The sequence below is a fragment of the Artemia sp. Qi Xiang Cuo genome, unplaced genomic scaffold, assembly GCF_049724085.1.
Source record: "Artemia sp. Qi Xiang Cuo unplaced genomic scaffold, ASM4972408v1 HiC_scaffold_3098, whole genome shotgun sequence".
Taxonomy (NCBI): Eukaryota; Metazoa; Arthropoda; class Branchiopoda; order Anostraca; family Artemiidae; genus Artemia; species Artemia sp. Qi Xiang Cuo.
This window is the reverse complement of record NW_028300493.1, coordinates 82,176-98,416: the sequence shown is the minus strand read 5'-3', so window position 1 is coordinate 98,416 and position 16,241 is coordinate 82,176. Positions and strand designations below refer to the sequence as shown.

The 16,241-nt window shown below is 34.6% G+C and overlaps 1 pseudogene; it reads right to left on the bottom strand.

Annotated features, from left to right (window-relative positions):
* Nucleotides 1–11,550: 11,550 nt before the first annotated feature.
* On the bottom strand, nucleotides 11,551–14,100 carry LOC148938586 (uncharacterized; annotated as a pseudogene).
* Between the last annotated feature and the right edge of the window lie 2,141 nt (nucleotides 14,101–16,241).

The window sequence follows — 16,241 nt, the reverse complement described above, 5'->3', positions numbered from 1 at the left end:
AGAGCTAGGTGTTGAGGAGGGGGCAATAGATATAGATGACAGTACACAATTGTAACAGCAAATACAAAAGTCCATATCTTTGCATTGAAATAACGGAACAATAGGTTAGGTTAGGATTCAACTTGTTATCTGTAAGTAGGTCTCACTGCCCTATCTCTGTTGGCTGCCTCAAAAATCATAAGGTTTTCAAACTGTGTTAGCAAGAAATCTAGAGGCAAAAGGAAAATATAAGCTAGAACTACATTTTCTACTCAAAATACATCCCCACTAGCAGGAGGAGTCGTTCTTAAAAAAATTGGGGCAGAATTTGAACTTAAGCGTAAAGAGCTAACGGTTGAGGAGGGGACAATTGGAACATCAAATACAACAGTCCATATTTTTGCACGGGAATACCAACCCCCTCGGTTAGGTTAGCGGCCATGGCGCACGTAAGCTAACCTAACCGATGGTTTGGATATTTCCGTGCAAAAATTTTGAAATGTGTATGTGATGTTTCAAGGCACTCGTCCTTCCAATTTCCGATCGAATGAGCCCTTTTGAAGTTTCTACGACAACGCTTTCAATAAAAAAACTTATATGCCCCCAGGTCATAACGTACAACCCTTACACCGGTTTGTACCATACCGTAACAGAAGGTTGTAACCATAAAGTACACCCCCCAGCCCTCAGGGCTGGGGTGGGGGTTGTCATCCTCAAAGACCTAATTTCCAGAACTTTCAACTACGTTGAAGAAAATTGCTATCTAAAAATTTTGATTGGATATGTCGATATCGCTTTCGTCACACCAATTAGTTTTAGTGTGTATCTGCCTGGTACTTATGAATGGAAGTTTTCATTTTGTTTCAATTGAATGTTTCCATTTTAGGGGGAAACACCCCCTAAAAGTAATAGAATCTTGATGAAAATCACACGATCGGTATCAGCGTATCAAAGAACCTTACTGTAGAGGTTTCGAGCTCTTATCTGCAAAAATGTGTAATTTTTTTTTGCCAAAAGAAAGATATCTAATATGCGTTTATTGGCCCTTTTTTCGCCAGTGGTGATATTCTCGAGACAGATGTCCTATAATTTCTCTACCGTAATTATTTAAACATAAATTAAAATTTTTAGTTCATTTTTTAATTAAAAAAAGCAAAAAAAAATTATGTGAGACATAATTAGTGAGTAGTAGTTGAAAAGATAAATTTTTATTTTTTTGTACATAAAGGATCAATATTGTAAATGGGAATTTTTTAAGTCATATCAATATAATGGTTTTAATGATATTTTACCTAAATAATCGACATAGGCTATTATAAATGGAGACCAGCTAGTTTCATCGGATATAGCTCAAACCTAGTAAAGAACAAACCATGGCACATAGTAACTAAAAGTGGAAATAATATCATAGGGAGTATAATAGCGCTGCCTAAGTAAAGAGTGATGTAGGAGTAATGTAATATTTATATTATTATTATTATGATTTTTTTAATTAGACCAAGGTCATTACAATTTATAGTTATAATTTTTAGCTAAGACACAATAAATATTTCTGCATTTTACCTAATAACTGTTGAGATTCTGAACTGAAAACTAAAATAGAATAAAATTATTTAAACTAAACTAGGTAAGTTAAATGTTTCAACTCAAAAAGTAAATTTGTTGCTAACTATTATATCTCTTAGAAATGAGCAATTTACCATTTCCATCTAGCGTTCCAAGTAAAATCATAAAATTAGTTGTTTCAAAACGATTTGCTATTTTTTTTTGAAATTCGGCACACTAAATATTTTCTGGCCCGAAAAATTTATAGATAGGTCATGACTTGGGGATATTTCGTTTTTTCCAAGGATTATCGTACCAAATGTATGGTCCTATAAGATGACGTCATGATATCATCCGAAATTTACAGTAAAAATGGCATGTCATTCTGTGGCGTTATGGGGGCGTTATCTGTGGCGTTATGGGATGGGGCCACTCTTTATTGGGAGAAATAAAAATAGGTTAACTAATGAATTTGACTTTCCTTGTGAAATGACCAACTTGATCAGAGAGGCTTCAATCCGAAATTACATCCGTGCCAGATATTACCTTTTGACCCTGCCTAATGTGGCATTTAAGCTACACCAGATGTCATGGGGGGAGTTTGAAATAGGGAGCTAGTCAAATAAGTCCCTTAAACATTCTTCATAGGTCATCAGATTCCGGGGAGCGTACCACTGGATAACATACGAACTAGAGGGCTACTCTTGAAATCTAGATACGAACATATAAAATAAGACTGTAAAAATAGAAAGGTAATAGGTTTATTAGACTTACATGATTAAACATACGGCATCGAACTTCCATGGGCAAAGGCAAATACAGCGATGTTTCATACAGGAATGACAATAATACAGTCATCACGTAAAACACTTCTTCGCTATCATATAACGCGAATTCTGCTTCTGAGCAATAATCACTCTTTCCTTATTGGCCCATCTCCCTTTCGGAGGGCCCGCCAGTCTACTCTTATGCTGACAAAATCAAACATTATGCAGCCAAAACTACCCAATAGTTTTTTCGCAATATTAATCACCAGATACCCACATTTCTAATAAAAACTTTAAACTACCTTTTAGACAATATCCCACTATGTATTTCAAAGTACTCCTGCGAAATTCCAATCCATTTAATTAGTATGGTACTTGCAAAAAAACCGTATTTTTCTGCTTTTCAGATCTGTCAAAAGCTTTTTGAAATGTTCGAGATTCCTTTGTTTTGTAGAACAAAGAATGCGGATCTATATAGAGTACAACAGGGTATTCTTGAAGTTCTTGGTATTTGAAATTAATCACCTTTTGCTTTGAATTTTTTAAAGGGATATTTGGCTGATAAATAAATGAGAGTTTAAAGCAGATTTTCATGCTTAATTAAGGGGGTTTGATTTACATCGGAAACGTATTTAGAATAAAGTAAACTTTTCATATTTTAAAGTAAACGTGGGTACATGGTACATATCACCCATCCCAATTTTGAATAACGTCCCCTTATTAGTATTTGCTTGCCTTCGGGTTTAAATTTTTTTTGAAATTTGTCTACTATTTGTTCATACAATTTTAACTGATTTTATGTTATTATAAGTCTATTTGATCTTAAGCGATTAAAATTCTTTCTATATTACTTTTCTTATTGTAATTCATATAGTCTGCTAAGTTTCTTCTACTGGACTAATATAGTTACGTACACCAAGGTTTTGTTTTTCTTTTCTAAATATACAACTGATAATTCCTATAACTCTAGAAATATTGTGAAAGCTTTAGATTATTAGACAGATTCTAAAAAATTTTTTTTTTAAAGATTATCATTTATATTTTTTCTATCTTATGCTAGCTACGGAATAAATGAGTTTCCCATCTTATGATAACTTAAACTAATAATACGACAATACTACACATGATTATAGCTAAATATATAGTGATACATACATGAATAATTTATAACACTCACTATTAGATTACCATTTTCACTTGTAATAGAAATATTTTTACTGGGTTTTGTTATGTAAACACCAATAATACAATATCAATATCGTTGAATTATCAAAGGTAATAATATATGATATAAGTTCACACCTATTTTATCACTATACTTGTCCTTTTGTGTACTCGCTTTTCTGCTGTAAATTATGGTCCTTCGCTAGTATTGTTGAAACAGAAAAGATACTTCATATATAGTTTTTTCACAGGTTAGTATCACATTACAGATGCGTTTATCTCAGACAAAATGATTAAATTTCTGATTGCAGGTGCGTGGAATTTCGCCATTAGGGTTCGTTCTCACCTGTTGTTCTTAAATGTCTTGTAGGGTGCTTTGTTGTTAAAGTCTTGAGCACTGGGATTACGTTGATGATAGAAATGTTGATTATTTTAAGACATCAGGATACAGCGTATTGTCTTTGGGTTATCTTCAATTATGTAGAGAATGTATTTGTTGGTAAAACTGTTTCTTCGTGCACTTAAACATTATAGTTCATAAACTTGTTCATGCATCGCTAGTTTTCATTAACTTATATGGTTATTCCTTGGTAAATCGTGGGGGAATGACGTTTGAATTTGGAGCACGTCGACATCAAACTTTAGTAACTCCTTTAACATTCTGTCTATGATTCGTGGTAGGAGTACATTGTCACTCAGGGTTGTCACTAGAATTATTTTGATTTCTATGATTCGGTTTTCAAGTTCGTACTTCAATAATTATTTCATAATGTTTATGGTAGCGTATCTATTGTCTTTGTAACTTCGAAATGGAGAAATATTCGAAGGTGAGTTGAAGTGTAACCCGTCGACGTGTAAAGCTTTTCTTGGATTCTTTAACACACTCAACGTGGTAAAGTGGGTTCATCAATTTTATTATTAAAGATGATATATTCATTTACGTCTTATGTTAGATAATAGAATTCTCAGGTTTGTTATGTTTATAAAGTACTGGATATTTGAGACTTGTTACCTGATATATAATACAATTTGTAATTGAAGAAATTATTCTTTGTCGAACAATCATCGTTTTCTTGATCGACACGTATCATTAATTTGGTGTGCGAAGCTCGGATCAGATTACCTTGGGCTTTATGGCGAGTACTCTTCGCTTGTTGAGACGTGATGAAAATAGGTGCTACTGGGATATGCTTGCACTGGTTTATGCATTTGCCTGATTAGTATGTCGTCCCAATGCCTGAAATAAAATAACTCGGCAGAATCACATGTTCTTGAAAATGTGTAGTCATGAAACAAATAGGTCATGTATCTAATGGGTACATGAATTCGGTACAAGACAATATTAATTTAAATGCACTATTATTATTATACACACACATTGATTTTTAACGAAATGACATTTTTATTACATGTGTGGGAACACTTACGAGGCTTCCCTTGGAAATTCCTAAACATAGAAATTTCTCCCAGGTTATAGAATAACGATACAGGAGATTAATTTTTATGAAGTAAGGTTCCTCATTATGCTCCCTAGCATACGCTATTGTATACACTTTGTTTAAATGTCTTTTAATACCTAACTATTTTTACATCGATTCATAGCACTCATTTAAACAAATTTTACGCTACATCATTAAATTTGAGGTCTGGCTTTACAACACATTTCATGCCTTTATTGTTCACGCACGTCCGTGCTGTAAAAGAAACGCATGTTGCAGCGTCATAGCCACACGGTTTTACGTAAACGATACTACATGGAGGGAGATAGACATAATAAGTACGAATGGAGACCTCAATACATCCATTTGTCTGCTAATGTCTTCCCTTTTTCTTGGCTTAAGCGATTTCATGGGGTTCTAGGTTTAACTTTTGCATTTCTGCCACTTCTTCGTGGTCTTCCTTTGGGACTTGCCTTCTTATTCTCAAAATTTTTCCATAATTGAAATTCAGTAAGGCCCTTATAGTTAAGGAAATCACAAAAACGACACATACAGTCAGTAGTATGTTCCACCAAAAATTAGTTGAGAATAATCCGTATCTCTCATCTACGTACATTAATCTCTGGTCTTCATTGGTAAATAGGAGGATCCGGGAATCTAATGCTTCTTTTATTTTTGTAAGTGTCAACGTTCCTTTATTATTTTCTATTTTTGACCATATTGAGGTTTTTATTTCCTCGCTCTCTATATTTGGTATAGTATACGATAGGTTGATTGCCTTAAAATTGATTATTTTAGGACTTATTATATTCGTACTCGTGGTAATTAACGGTGTTTGAACTGTTGACTCTTTAGTTACAAGTCGACATCCTTGTTTTATGGTTATCGTACCCACATCTTGTAGTAGCAATTCGGTCCTATAATTTGGGTCAATTTTCTCCGTATTATTGTAGCAACATAAAGTTCCAACAGTTTCTCTTTGAACAGAACATAACCAAAGGTCATTCCTAAGGTTTATGAATATTTCTCGTTTATTGCTTCCTACTAAGGCTCCGCATGAATCAGGCTTTTCTTCTTGTTGCGTGTCTTTTAAGAATATACCTAACATACAAGATCCAGACTTGACATTGTAAATAGGTAACGTAAGTTGGCAAACAAGGTTTTTGAATGACACACACTCCTTTAAATCTTGAGGGTTTGCTAGAGCATATTTCTGTCTATCTTGGTCAACAAGTAAATAGTCAGCTTCGGGTGTGATAGTCATAAATGAATTTGTTTTCTTTATATTCGCGGGAAAGGTCGAGATTTTGTATAAGTCATAAATCGATTGTTGGTTTATCAATGGAATGGTCTCCACTGCAAATAATTATTGATTTATTTCTGCGACGTGCACTTTTAACTTTGCATAGTAAAGGAATAGATTTGACACCTCTGGTTCTATAGGTAAATGCAAACCAAACGTTAGGTGCGTTTTAATTTCGTCTAGGATGCTTTTTAAGTTCGTAGGGTCTACTAGGTCGTATGACAAGGTTCCTCCCGTGAGGGCAAATAAAGCGAATTCGAATTTACCAAATTCGGTCGCCAGATTTAGCAATGACATGGTAATTATATCGAGCGACACCATGGTAAGGCTTGAATCTGTCACCACACGATCTACTTCATTCCTTAAGTAATTCATTATATTTACAGTTTTTGAGATTTTCTTGGATATCATTTCGACTTTATCTCTTTGGTAATTAGTTATACTTGCTTGTATTTTCTGGACGTGTAACGTTATGTTCATGGCATTATTCAATTTTTTCAGATTTTCCCTTAGGATATTCAGGTTTGCTTCCGTTGTTAAACCAAACAGGCGGGAGGCGAGTTCTCCTATGATGGGGATTAAGCTTGTAGGTCTCTGATATTTGCTTCTTCGAAAAAATACTAAAAAAATTCGCGTCGTACTTTGTTTTAATTTTTGTATTTCTGTATTAAATAGTTCAAACAAGGCTTGTAATCTTTGTCTGTATAATATTAAAAATGCTTGGTGAGTTGACACTTTTTGGGCTTTTCTCGCTTAGATCAGGCAATGGTTCAATATCTTCTTTTGCTGGCTCGTCGGCCATTGCTAATCTAGCACAAGTGCGTTTGCCATCTATGGTCCAACACCTCTTGGGTACGTAGTCATTTTCTTCTTCTTTTTCATAACTATTTTTCTTTTCTTTTGGTTTAGCCGCTTGTACTTTTATTTTTTGTGTCTCGGTATGTCTTACTGGAGTTCCTGCCTTCATGCCTATAGTAAATATGAACTTCGGCTGGGTACGCGTAAACGTGGGCCCTTTAGACCAAGTCCATTTTGTTATTATTGTTGGTTTTAGATAAGTTAGTGTGGTCAAATTTTTAGGTGAATCTTTACTAAATGCGCTTATTTCTGGGATTGTGCTCGTTGTAGTTTCTGACATTGAAGATTGTATTTCTCTTATTGATTCTTCATGAACCGATGTGGTTGTTTTTGTGGGTTTTTACTTCCTTTCGGTGAGATTTTTGTGTCTAATATTTTACTGCGTGTTTGAAAATTTCAATTCCTTTAGGTTAATAATTTGTTTGTAGTCTTTCTCCTTTTCAAGTTTCTATAATATTTTGCTTGTAACGTTTTTCTCGGTAAGATCCTGCCATAATTCCTTGAGAAAAGTCCATAGGCTCGGTAATTCATTTAGCATTGCGTAATTTCCATCGTAAAGTTTTCCCTTCTCTGGAGTCGATGGTTGGGTATTTTATACGTGTTACATCGCAGTAAAATTTTCAGCTAAGCATTCAACGTTGCTTGTTGACCGGTAATTTATATGTTATCTTATAATGGGTCCTAAGGACTTTTCTAGGTATAAGATTTTTTTTGTCAAAATCATATAATATAAATTTTTGATTTTGTTTGTTTGAGAGTCTGAGTTTGAATTCCTTTTTATGCTTATTACGCATCGTTTTACTGGTTTGTATTCCTTTACCTGACCTCAGGAATTGAAATATGGACTCCTTGAGTTCATTTGTATTTTTCTCTAGTCTCGTCACTTGCTGGAATAAGGTTTCAAATGGTTTGGGATCCAATTCCATAAAGATTTTCCATGCATTATGGCTTGCTAGGAGTGAGTTTTCATGCTTAAATATAACTCCATGTTTTACGATATCTTGGGCTGTTGCGTGAACAACGAGGTTTATGATAATATTCTTAAGTCTCATTTTTTTCTTGTTTCTAAAATTAATCTGTGATTAATTTTGCCTATTTTTGGAAAATTTGTTTAACTTATTTTTTTTTTCTTATAATTTTTAAATTGGGCCATTTTATGATGATTTTTTGTTGATTTAATTTTTGAACTATTTTAAGTCATTAACTAAACAAGACTGATCTGTAAGCCGAGTACAGTTTTTTTTGTTTTTTTTTTGGTGAACGACATCTTAAAATTGGAAATATTATGGATATTCTATCTTTACTCTAATGATTACATATTGTTATGAATAGTCGAGATATACTTCAAACACTTAATTAACAATTGCCAAGGGGCGTAAATATTTTTTTTTTATTCTGTTCAATAAATAGCACATAAATAAGTAAGCATTTAACATATACAAAAATATACTGCCAGTGCATCTCTGCACACAAAACAACGTACACGATATAGGCCACCAGTGTATTTTTGTTATCAATCTTCTAAAGACTTTATTGACATTATTATAAGTAAGATCAATAGACTCTTCATTAATGCAAAAATTATTCCTTTACACGAGAGCGTTGAGGTAATTATATGGTTTAACTTATCATAGGATATACCCTAATTCATCAAGTTACTTACCTTATTTTATTTACATTGCAAATATATACTTTCAAGGGAATAAACTTTTTAGACAGTGTGGTTCACTACATGTCTTGTTGCATGGACATTTTGACCTTATTTACAAATATAATTCTTCCCATGTTCATTCATGTTCGGTTTCAAGATTGTCGTGTCTTTCGGCAGTTCTTTCTGTGTTTCTAATCGTGCTAGCATGTTATGAAGGCGATGAACTTGCTATGATAACATATTTGTGCTTAGAAACTTAAATTCAAATACTATGTTATTTTCGTTATTTTCATTTGTGTCCATGTGCATTAGATAGACCAACAGATGTTCGCTATGACCAATAGATGTTCTGTCAACGTGTTCGCTATGTTATTTTTGTCCATGTTTTCACGAATTACCTTACGACATTGTTCGGTTAGTGAAGGTCGATTATTTATAACTTTTAACACTTTGAAAATTAATAGAATGTGTGAATCATTACAACAATGTTTTTCGATTATGAAAATATAAAAGTCTTGACCCGTTTTGGCTAAAATATACTAATCTTCTTCAAAATTAGTTAACGTAACCTTCTTTATGTCATTGTAATCTCGTGCGTCCACGTCCACGGTGTTTGATCTTACATTTGAGTTTAAGCCGTTAAAATTCCAGCAATTTTTATGCAAACTTGTGAGGAATTTTCCTCCATTTAGTAAGTTATACCCTCGATCGATTAGGAATGTGAGAAATTTAAGTGGCCATATTGTCGTGATACCACTCTCATCTTGGGTTTGCCGCAGGTTCTCTGCGATAAATTCAGCAATTAGGGGATATTTCGACATCGGGATCTTATTTAAGATAGTTCTAAATGTCATAATAGCCGTCAATCTGTTTTTTTCTATTGTTTTAGGGCTTATCCTTGGGATAAAATTACAATATACTAAACTTGCCACTATTCTTAAGATTACTCTGTCATCTAGGGAATTTCTAGGTGGTTTTAGAAGGAAATGTAACGTGACAAAGTCTAATTCTTCTGCTGCTTTTATTAATACATATTTGCTTAATAACTTATTTACATTATTTAGACTATGACATTTTTTATATGCGGGGCGCTGTGGATAAATATGATGTGTTGTTTCTAACGGTAATTGTGGTGTATTTAATTGCGGGGAACTGGAAAATTTTTTTCATTTTTTTTATAAATTAATTATCTACCTAAAGAGATTAACAACGTTCCAAGCAGGTTATCTCTTTCTGATTTTCCAACGAAAAGACCGACGAATTCGTTAGTTCCGTGTTATGTTGGTTCGGTGAAGGTTGTACGCGTGAGCAAACGTCAAAAGTCAGCGTCTATCTAGAAGTTTTTGATTTTAGTTTTAATGAATAATACATCGCGGGTGAAGCTACAATAACTCTTACATTGAGGATACTATGGAGATTATAGTTATTATGTTTTTCTTTTGTTAAATTTACGGTATAGTCTCTTCTTTTAATTTTCTTACTGTTATCTTTATATGCGTCTCTTTTTCTTCGATGTGTTTTCATACGTTTCAGAAATAGTTTACTACCTAGGTATTTGTATTCCTCCGAGTCCGGGTCAAATAAAAATTGTTTGTAGTATTGAATCTCCGATAGAGGATGATGTATGCCTTCATACTTAACACATTGGGGATTCTTGTCTATATGATAACAAATTTTTGGAGCTCTAAATTTATCAAGGAGTAAGAGGTCTGTTTGCGAAGGTCCCTTAGAGTAGAAATATTTTATGTTAAGATTCCTTTGCAAACGTCTTATCAACAATTGCAAACAACCAAGTTGTTTTGCGCTTCTTTTTCTATACCTTGTTTTAATTTTTCCTCTAGCTGGGGATTACTTAGGGGTATTCGCGAGTGCTAGTCTGTACTTATAAGTGTGGGGTGCATACCCTTTAAGATTGTAGGTTAAATCCCATTCATTTACATATATCTCTTTTCCTTGTTCGTTCACGACTACCATGGCTGCCGAATATATAATGTTCTCCTTTGCATTCATTATTGTAATAAACTCCGTATCTATTTTCGCTTTACGTATGGGCTTTGATTCTGTTGCCATTTTTTATATCTGAAAGTATTTCGTCTACAATTAGACACTCCTTCAGTAGTAATTTTTTTGGTTTGGATGATACCATCTTGGTTAGGACATGGGTTAATTTTCCGTGGGGACTCTGGGAGGAGACCTCGTTTGGTTTATTGGGGTCATACCTTTAATAACTTGGGTATATTGACCTTATACTAATTTGTAGGGATATAAGTTGAATTTCGTGGAGGAGTAAAGGAACCGCTTCACATAGAACTATTATAAAACAACGTTCGTCATTGAAACATAACTTGTACTCCCCATGACATGGAGTTTATCACTTGTAATACTGGGTAGGTTGTTGATTCTTTAATTGCTTAATTCACATTTGCAGGGGCATAGTCGATTTTCGTAAAGTAGCTACCTGGTAGGCGGAACGTGCCAAATGGGACCTAAAAACACCATTAGTCACCATCGGCTCACTGTGATCGGCCGGGTTTCATTCGTGGTGGGCCGATGTTTTACCTTGGGCCCTTCTTATTGATCACTAATGTTTTGATATCACCTGTATTATTTTTTTTTTACTTTTGACTTGGTCAACTTTATTTGCATATTACTAATTCTATGATGATCACAAGTTGATTTTTCATAAGGAATTTGAAATCCACCACTATCAACGAATAATAAAAGGAAACTAACTAGTTGAAGGCTGCAAACACAACCTCCCTACTACACGAATACTTGAATTGACCTTTTTTGTGGGATATTTCCATCTATCAGGTTTTTTGACCGTTCTGCCCGACTGTGTTGTTACTTTTTCTTCGGTTTCTTGCGGTTTTTCTTTTTTGGTTTAGCTAGTGATATGAAGTCAAATTTTTTGTATTGTTTTTTCAAAAATTCTTGCCCTTTCAATTTTGTTTCTTTTGCGTGTGCGGCCGCTGACTTTGGTTTTGATTTCACTATTTCTTTAACTACCAATAGGTCTGTTTCATCGTCCGATTCTTCGGAACTGTATTCTGTTGATTAGACATTAGAACTTTAGAAGGTGGCGCTTCGTGTTTTTGAGGTATCACCTGCCCTTCCTTCGTAAATTTCTACTCCTCTGGAAGTAGAGGGTTCATTTTCTAAGTCTTCGCCTTGTGTTTTCAGATTGGGAGATTTGAAAGATTCTTGAGAACTCTGAGAGAAATCGAAATTTTTTGCGGGGTTTCTCCATTGTTTAAATGCCATGTCTTCAGGGGGATGGGGCATTCTTTGGATTAGTGTGTCGCTCCATGAGGTCCATTTCTTTGGTTTGACTTTAGATAGGGTTATATCATGATATTGTCCTTCCTGGGCGTCCTTGGGGGTTTGAGTCCAAGGCAATGTACTTTGCCTAGTTTTTATTTGAAAATTTATTAGATCCATCGCTTCTCGCAGATTTGTCTTAATTGAGTCTTTAGGAGAAGTTTTCTTTACAATGATACCCGGGGTTTCTACTGCTCTGTTCAATTCCTCCTGTAGTGACAGGGGTCTCTCTATTGGTGTTGCGGGGGAAACCATATCGTCTGGAAATCTTTTGGGGGGACAAGGAGTCGAAATTTTATCAGGGAAAAATTGTGTTTTAGGAGATATCGTATAGTCTAGTTCTCCTGCACTTTCTGACGATGAACTTTTTGGAGTTTTTGGCGTTTTTACTCTCACTGGTACCAGGGGTTTTCTTTTTGGAATAACTAGGTTTTTCATAGCTAAAAATTCTTCAAAGCTCTCCTGGTCAATTTCGTTTTCAAAATAATCTTGTTTGAAAATAAAGGGTTTTAGCTCCGCTAATCTTGATTTGGGGGGCTCATTTTCTGCGTCTGATGTTTCAGTAGATGATGGACGCGATACCCACTTTTCAGGAAACTTGGCTCTTTTTACTCGGCTAACATGCGCCTTATAGGTCCTTCCACTATCGGGGTTTACCATTTTAAATGTAAAATCATTATCGTACCTCTTGATTATTCTGTACGGTCCTGAATATTTATTAGAAAGTTTCTTGCCTTCTGTCTTTGCTTCTTTTTTCAGGTGGACACAGTCTCCTATCTTAAAATTTATGTTTCCTTTGACTTTGGGTAGGTTTCTTATCTCTTGATTTATTTTACATTTTTCCAATTCTTGTCTTACTATTTTATATGTTTTTCTCATCCTATTTATGAATTCTTGTTTATAATCTTCTGAGTTGTTTTAATATTGGCGGGACCCTATAATTTCGTTATATGGGATTCTATAATCACGACCAAAGAGTAAGTAAAAAGGGTTGTACTTAGTTGCTTCTGAATAGGCTGTATTGATAATACTGGTTAAATAAGGTAAGACTTGGTCCCAATCGTTTTTGTTGTCTTTTGTATAAATACTTAGTACATTCGATAATATTTTATGTCTATTCTCTATTTTACCGTTAGCTTGTGGGTGATATGGAGATGTTACTAATTTTTCTATGTTGAGAAATTTCATTAGGTCTTTTGTTACTTTTGAAACAAAGTTACTTCCATTGTCACTTATGACCTTATGTGGGATGCCAAATTTTAAAAATAATTTCGCTAACGCCTTACTTGTGGCATAAGCGCCTTGATTTTTTAAAGCTTTTGCTAAGGTAAATCCAGAAAAGTGATCTATGACTGAAAGAATACAAGTATGGCCTCTGTTAGAAACAGGTAAACCTCCACTTGTCCCATATAGGTCAAATGAGACGATATCAAAGGGGAATCTCGCTACCGGAACTCGTCCCATAGGGAAGTTGGGGTAAGCTTGGGGATTTTTCCTCAAGTTACTCTTTTCACATGCACTGACATATTCTTTAAGTTTTGATAATGCCGTTGGCACATAGAAATATTGTTTTAATTTGTAGAAGGTCTTTGTTACTCCCAAATGTCCACCAATATCCGAATGAAAATATTCAAAAGCAGGTATTATTAATTTTTCTGGTAATACAGGTATTATTGAAGTTTGGTTTCTATTTGCCTCAGTAGTTACGATTCTACATAATATTCCTTCATCGAAATCATAGTAAAAATTATCTATTTCTTTTCTAAGAATTTTGAATTCATCTGCTAATATATCATCATTCACAAAATAATTAATAAGTGCTAAACACATTCCATCTTTTTCTTGATTTCTTTTTACATTTTCCAAAGACAAGGAGCGATAATTAACTTTGTTTTCTTTCACTGAGTCTTTAATTAACTTTTTCTTACTCTTAGTCTTAGTGTTAATAGTATTGACTTTCTTCCATTCAGTTTCCGACGGCTCATCTTCCGGAAACCTTCTCAAGAAATCGCACGCTGCGTTTTGTTTGCCTTTTAAGTATTCAAAATCATAATCAAGATCTTGGATTTTCATAATCCATCTAGCTAGAATTCCCGTGGGGTTTTTAAATGTGTGCAGGTACTGCAAGCTTTTGTGGTCCGAACGTAGTATGAATTTTTTACCAATCAGATAATGTGTAAATGTATCCAATTGACGGATTATAGACAACTGTTCTAAATCGATGGCGGAATAATTACTTTCACCCTTTGTTAAGGTTCTGTTCGAATAACATATAACTTTTTCTGTCCCTATTAGCCTTAACAATTGCTCTCGCCACTTGGAATGTTTCACTGGGATTACTTGTGACAGAATAGCGCCAATGCCCTTGGAACTGGCATCAGTCGTAACTACGAACCTTCCGTTCTCGAAATCTGGAAGTGCTAATATGGGTTCCGAGGTGAGTGCCTTTTTGAGACGGTCTAAGGAAGTTTGGGCTTCCTGGGACCAGGCAACATTTTGGGAGTTCCCTTTGGTCAACTCCGTAAGCGGTTTCGCAAATTGGGCATCATTTCGGACAAATTTTCTAAAGTATACAGTAAGGCCCAGGAGTCCTCTTCGTTCCTTCATTTTTTTGAGGGGTTCGTGCCTTTTCACACATTTTATTTTATCCGGATCTGGAGATCTTTTTCCTTGCGTTATCATACCCAAAAAATTTATTTTTTCTTTCAGTAAATTAACTTTTTCAGGCCGGCATTTTGAATTGCCTTCTCTGAATTTTTCAAACACTTTAGCCAATGTTGCTAAATGTTGCTCCACATTTTCCCCCACGCATATAACGTCATCAACAAAATGAATAATATTCTTCAATCCTCTTAATAAATGCAATAAGGGTCTACATAACGCGCTTGAACTCCTTTTAAGTCCGAATGGTACTCTCAAATATTAGTATGAACCACATTCGCTTGTACAGAATGCAGTTTTATAGACATCTTTTTCGGCTATTTTCACTTGATGGTAGCCTTGGGTGAGGTCCAAAGAAGTCAAAATTTTGTTCTTGCTTGATATAGAGTCAAGAATTTCGTCTATTCTCGGCAAGGGAAATTTATCACTCACTACTTGTTTATTAAAAGCTCTATAATCTACTACGAGTCTCATATCGCCATTCCTTTTTTGGGACTAAAATCATTGGAGCTGAATACGGACTTATGCTGGGGCGTATAATCTCACTTTTTTCTAACTCACGAATTTTATTTTTTAGCCACTCTTTGTGTTTATACGGTACACGATATGGCTGTTTCGCGACGGGGTTGCCGGTCGTTAAAATAGAGTGTTGGTAAAATGGTATCAATCCTATGTCATTTTCAGACGTTGAAAATACGTCCCTGAAAGACCACAGTAATTCACATAGTTTCTTTTTGAGCTCTAAATGAGCAATGTGTTCCATATTGAATTTGTTTAAAAATGCTCTTTGGTCAGGGGGTATGTGTTAATTGATGTATTAATAATATTAACTAGGTTTGTTTTAGAATTTACCCACTTATTTAAGTCATTTTCCGAAATAGTTTGGATTTGAACCAAACATGTTCCCTTATTTATCGTAATAATATCATTTTCATGGTTATTAGTCACCCAAATAAAACCTTCACCTTTGTCATAAGATATAATTTGTTCTTCACATAACAAATTTTCGGGAATTTCTTTTGATGGGATGGCAAACCATATTTCAGATTTGCTATCCACCGGTTCAACCATTTGAGATATTTGGATCCTTTGCATTGTCCTTGGAGGAATTCTTGTTTTCCGTATTGCAAATCCATAATAATTTTCTTTATTTTCATTGTCTATTAAATTTAGACTAGTACTATCCGACAATAACGTTGGCTGCGCCTGAACTCCATTAGGGTTCCCTACTCTTTTCCACAATTCCACTATCTCTTTGATTTCTTTTGACCTATACTGTCGCATATCTCCAATTTTTATTTTTGCGGATTCAATCCACTTATTATCTACATTTACTTCATCTTTTCGATATCACACGGAATAAGCAAATGGATTTCCAGTTATGTCCCGTCCTCTTTGTAGAGGATGTACCTTATGTCTCGCTACCAAAGGTTCAAAGAATTGTGGCACTATACCGTCGGAAATTCTATTAACTGTTACATCTTCTTTGTAATTTTGATTAATATTCCTTGAGGTAGAGGTTGAAGGAGGGGAACCTCTTGGCTTAGCCGGGT